The sequence below is a fragment of the Morone saxatilis genome, unplaced genomic scaffold, assembly GCF_004916995.1.
Source record: "Morone saxatilis isolate NCDOM2014 unplaced genomic scaffold, NCSU_SB_2.0 Contig16, whole genome shotgun sequence".
In the NCBI taxonomy this organism is placed as follows: Eukaryota; Metazoa; Chordata; class Actinopteri; family Moronidae; genus Morone; species Morone saxatilis.
In genome coordinates, this window is record NW_023339718.1 from 24,149,691 (window position 1) to 24,155,781 (window position 6,091).

The window sequence follows — 6,091 nt, forward strand, 5'->3', positions numbered from 1 at the left end:
ATATATTAAAGCTGCACTAATCAATATTTTTATATAAAGATAAAGTAAATGTTTAATGGGAAAGGGTCTCTCATAGCCGAACAGGGAATTATAACCCAACTCTATGCAGTGTTTTAGCTTCCTTTTTTTTAGCTCATTGTTTTGAATTTTTACAGCCCGCACCTTTACTGTTCTGACTTCACTGCTCTCCTTAACCGTGTTTTCAGCGAAAAGCTTATATTCTACTGCTTCTGCTGAGTACCAAAGGGTGGACAGACAATGTTAGCATCTAGCTGGTGAACACAGCAGAGCTATTAGCAGCTAAAGGAGAGCCAGACATTCCTCTCGGGAGTTGGATAGAGACAAAAACAGAGTGAGAAGGAAAGTGAATATTGGCCTGTGAACAATTGTTTGCTAACACTTGCTAAGCAACTTGCACATGCCAAAAAATAAATTAACAAAGCTTTAAAAAATTTTTTTCAAAATTTAAAGCAGCAGGAGCCAGTATATCCTGACTTTTAGTCCCCAATATCAACTTCCAAAACCGACTGGATCCTACATTTCCCATAATGCAACAAATACTCTTTTCAATAGATCCTTCCAGTTTAGTAAACGTCCACATCCTTCATATTCCTCAAGCCCAGTTTGTAACACAGGTTTATAAATTTGTTTCCTAGCCCAAGTTGAGATTACCCTGATGGTATCTCCACAGGTTTTTTTTTCTTCGACTTTACAAACCCACAGAAGAAATTAAACCGCTGGAGGGATTTAAAATTGGACTCCTGTGTGTCACCAAAAGTGATGACACATATCATAATGGTTAGGTTTCATGTATCATACTGAAGTAAAACAGAAACAAGCTTGAGCAGGGCAAGAGGATCCTTAAATTGAGTGAATGTAAAACACAGCACTTTCTAGTCGGGCCTCTCTGTGGTGAACTCTATGAGGCCTTTGTGTTCGTCTCCAGCATCTGAATAAACCTTTGGCTGACTGAAGTTGGTGATATTGTTTGTCCAGTTGGTAACATTCATCCACAGTTTTAATATTTATAACATTTATCAAAAAGGCATTGTCCCAACATTGTCCCCACGATGTCAATCATCTTCCTAGTTGACCAAATTTTCTAAATGTTTACATCAGCTTGGGAAGGAGGAAGGACTACGTTGAATTCGCAACAACTCTACAATAACCCCTTAAATTTCCTATCATTAAAAGGTATGTCGGTGTACAGAAACTCCACTGAACTTCCTCTGCAGTGGTCAACATCTGACCTGCTTTGGTTTAACACTAATAGAAAAAGGTCTACCTCCATTCTCATTGCTTCAATACTTCATGGGCACTTTGATTTCTTAGCTGCCGGGCTTCCGTTTTAGATGACATATGTGTGACTCCATTTGTAATACAGTGTGTGTTGACTTGAAATCTCCAAGCATGAATGACTTACAGTGTGGCACGGTGATGTTTCACGTCTGTCTGTGTTTGTACTCACGTCTAATGCAGCTGTGCAAACCTATGCAGGTGTCTTCTTGTCGTCTCAGCTGGTTGTTGGGCAGGATCAACCCAAAGAATGATTTTTATAAAAAGTCGAATAGGTTTGGACGAAATCGATATATTTATAAGAAAAAAAATGCATACCTTTTGAATGAAAATCTTTTTTTAGAGAGAAATATACCTGTACATTGTTATTTCTAGGATGTTTTTTTCATGTGTGTCCTAACAGCGAGCAGGAATTCCACTGGTGAGTTTGGACGTTATCACTCATAAGTACGTTTATTTGACTGTGCGGGTGTGGCATGCAGTAGAGCTGGCCAGAGATTCATGAGTACTTCTGAGTTTCAGCCAAATTTTTCACCAATATAATGCGTAACTTATCAGAAAGATCCCAAGAAGCCTCATGAATCTCTATTATTAATCCAAGAGTGCGCCATAAATGGCAAATTCAGTTGATCATTCTTAGTACCACTTCCTGATATCTTCCTAAGTCGCCCTTTATAAAGAGTTTACAAATTGTATCTAATTCATTTTTTAATTGTTAATCATTGTTTTACTAATGCTTAATAGATACTTTATAAGCCCTTCATTAGAAAAACCTTTGTGTTGCCAGGTTGTGAAATCTCTGTCTGTCGAGTCATTATTAGGTGAAAGTCATCAAAGCAATAGTTGGACATTTTGGAGAATATTCTTTGCTTTCCAGCAGAGAGTTAGATGAGAAGAGTAATACTACTGTCAGGTCTATCCGTTATGTATGAAGCTACATCCAGAAGCTAGCCATGTGATCTTCTCATCTAATTCTCCATCAGTAAGAATGAATGAATGAATTTCTCCAAAATGTCAAACTATTCCTTTAATAGGTAACAATAAAGGCCATTAAGCGCTAAGTCTGCAGTTATAAATGTTAATAAATCATTAACAAAGAGGCAAGAGCTTCTCACTTTGTAATGAATCAACAACAGCAACAGTTAGTAAGTCATCTGTAAATATAATCATTTGTTAATAAACTTATTTTGGTCCTAATACTCTGCAGTCCTTTTCCAGAAGGTCCGAGGTCAAACCATTCCTTGGATAAGTCTTCCCAAGAGCTAAAAAGACCGGATAAATACCATATCATAGATTTTCACAACTTGGAAACCCAAAATGTACATTGTTTTTTATTTAACCAAGAAAGCCTCATTGAAAAAAGGTGTCCTGGCAGCATGAACAGAGAAGCAAGATACTGTAGATGACAAAAAAATATTAAATTAAACACTATTGTGATACGATTTCTTCCTAAAAATGAAAGAACACGTGTATGTAACACTATAAAACAAAATATGACCAATCTCAAAAAATGATGTAATGAGGCCAAAACATTAAGATTGTAAATTACCTCAAAACATTGGTAGCCAGAGGAGAGGCGTCCACTTTCTGCAGACTGTAAATTTCTCCCTTTTAGATCTAACTGCAGCAGGGTCCAGGCATTAGTTCATGACTTATTAACCATTAATACAGCCATTAGAAACTCTGCATATAGGATTCCTTATCAGAAAGTTCTCTCACTGCTCCTGTCTGAAGGCTCGTAAAGGGGAAACATGTTCCTCCCCCAGGCATAAATAAATGGAAAGTGTGAAAGTGGGTGGATTGGATATTTGAACCTTCACATCCATGTGTTTATAGGTTCCCTTCCACTGGCTGACTGACAGGTGAGCAAAAGCTTGGATTAAACCCCAGTCACTGCTGCCATAACCGCACTGTAACTTGTCTCACTTCATGTCACATTTTTGTTAGAAACAGTTGTCCACGTTATTTTCTAATTGTTGTTTCTGTTTCTTGTTTGACTGTTTGTATTAAGACTGTCACAGTCTGCTGTACTGATTCATTAACTGATTGAAAGCATTTTAAAAACGCCTTCTGCTGCGTGTTTCTGTGGTAAACATCCTGGTGCTGCCGCTGTGGGTCTGGGGTGTGTTTCAGTGACAGACAGACATGCCATTGAGTATTTTTCTGTCTCCACTTGGTTGGACGTTGTTTTGGAATTTAGTGCTTTCGGTGGGCTCATTGTGCTCCGTGTGAGTGCTTCCATTCACCACTGACTAACGGCACTGTTTCAGTTACAGAATGCTTCAAACTATTCAAAATATTTATCATGCAATTTTCTTAGCATTTTGGGGATTTTTTTGTACAAATAAATACTTTACAATCTGCTCGTCTCACCTGACTCAGCCATGAAATACAGATGCTTTTTCTTCTGTGGTTCTTACAGTCTTCTCACACACAATGTAAATGAGCCGATGGCGCTTCCTGCTTTCTGCTGACATATGAGAATGGCATCATCTGCAAAGAATAAAACGACAGCAGGGAGAAGGGACCAAACAAAAGTTTTATGAAATGAAATATATGTTGCAGCAGGAAGAAGCTCATACCAATAATATGACCGCATCATGGCCACACATATCGTCATGTCTTCAGACCAAGACAAAGAATGATATTTCTAAAAAGTCAAATAGGTTTAGATTAAGGATGAGCGAGTACACCATCATCTGTATCTGTCCAACTATCTTAATAATCTGTATTTGTACTCAGAATTAAGCCGAATGTGGGTGGCGCTTAAGCCGGAAGTGGGTGGCTAACCAGAACTTGTTCATTTAAGCCAGAAATTGATATGGTTTGATATCGGCATATTTTACTCGCAAAAAGTAACTTATCTGTACTGGATACTCGCTTCAGCCGAGTACTAGCTCAACCCTAGTTTAGATGAAATCAATATACTGCTTCAGTAACCATGCTAGCTGTGTGGCTCTTCGGTCCAGACTGAAATAGCTCAACATCTACCAGATTAATTGGCAGATATCCACTGTGCCCTAATGACTGCAAAGTTTTCTCTTATCCTGTGAAATATCTATCTACTAGATCTCTCTCTCTCTCTCTCACCCCAACTGGTCGAGGCAGATGACCACCCACCTAGAGCCGAAGGGTCTGTCCTAGGTTTCTGCCTCTTAAAAGGCAGTTTTTCCTTGCCCCCGTCACCAAGTGCTTGCTCATGCTGGTACTGTTGGGTCTCTGTAATTGTTAAAAGGAGTTCGGACTAGACCTGCTCTATTTGAAAAGTGTCCTGAGATAACTTCGCCTTATGAATTGGCGCTAACAAATAAAATTGAATCTGAAATTGAATTGAATGGAATTGAATTGAATAAATTAAACAAACACAGCCAAGATTAGCTATTTCTTTATAGTTATTCTTGATACCTGCAATCGGGTCAGATTCGGTCAGTTTCCTCTTGAAATCAATGAAACGAAATGGTAAAATATACTGGTAAAAATATCTTCCAACGGTGCCGCCAGAATCAACACAAAATTAAAGTTCCTTGTAGGGCTTTAAGTGTGTAACACTGAGGAGGATCTATTGGCAGACCTATTGCTATGTATGTTTTCATTATATGTATGTATATCACCTGAAAATAAGAAACATTGTGTTTGTTACCCTAGAATGAACCTTTTTTATCTACAGACACTGTGGGTCGCCTTCCATGGAGTCCGCCATGTTGATCCACCATGTTTCTGCTGTAGCCCAGAACAGACAAACACTGTCTCTAGATAGGGCAGTTCGAGTTTTTTGCGTGTTTTGCAGCCACTGTAGGTTCTCCTTCATGCTTGGAAAAGGAGGGTGAAACGAGAGAGTTGCAGTCTGAAATTATACCACCAAATGTCACGAAATCATACACACCTGGACCTTTAAGTAAAAGTAGCAATGCCACAAGTCCTGTATTGAACAGGTAATTTGTACTAATCAATATTTCTATATTATGTGTCAAATGTGTAATATATGTAATTACTGATCATAGTAATGAACCAACAGATAATTATCACCAACTCTGCTCCACTTAGTTCCTCATTTCCAGCAGCAGGCAGCTGTTTTCAACCAAAAAAATAGGATAAACCCATTGTACACTACCTGCCCAGCACCAAACAGCAGACAAAGTGTCAACCAAACCAGAGCAAAAAAAAATAAAAAAGCCTGTTCACCGTGCTCCACTCTAGGAAGAGGTATAGAAGCTTCTGCTGCTGTACCACCACTTCTAAAACAGCTTCTTCCCTCAGACTGAGAGACTGCCAAATTCATTCTCAGCACTCCATTATGTAAAATAGTAGTATTATAGTATATTATTTTTGTATGTGTATTTAAGTAGCATAAAGGGAACTTCATTATATAACCCTGCATTGTAAATGACAATTATATAACTTTGTATCTTTGTAATCTTGTAAAAAGAGAGGGAATATTAGACTTACATCAATGAGCTGGCATGTACATGACTTAGAAAGATGCATTAGCCACAACAAGTTTATTATGGTTAATTTGTCAACATTGTCTTTTTAGCTGCCATCAAGTGGTCAAAAAATGTAATCAATGCAGCTTTAAAGGTCCAATGTGTAACATTAAGGAGGATATATTGGTAGAAATTTAATATATTATTCATAGGTATGTTTTCATTAGTATATAATCACCTAAATATAAGAATCATTGTGNNAGAGGGAGCGGGCCCTCTTCTACAAAGTCAACCATGTTGAACTGCCATCTTTCTACAACAACCCAGAACAGACAAACCAAACACTGACTGTAGATAGGAAATCTATGATC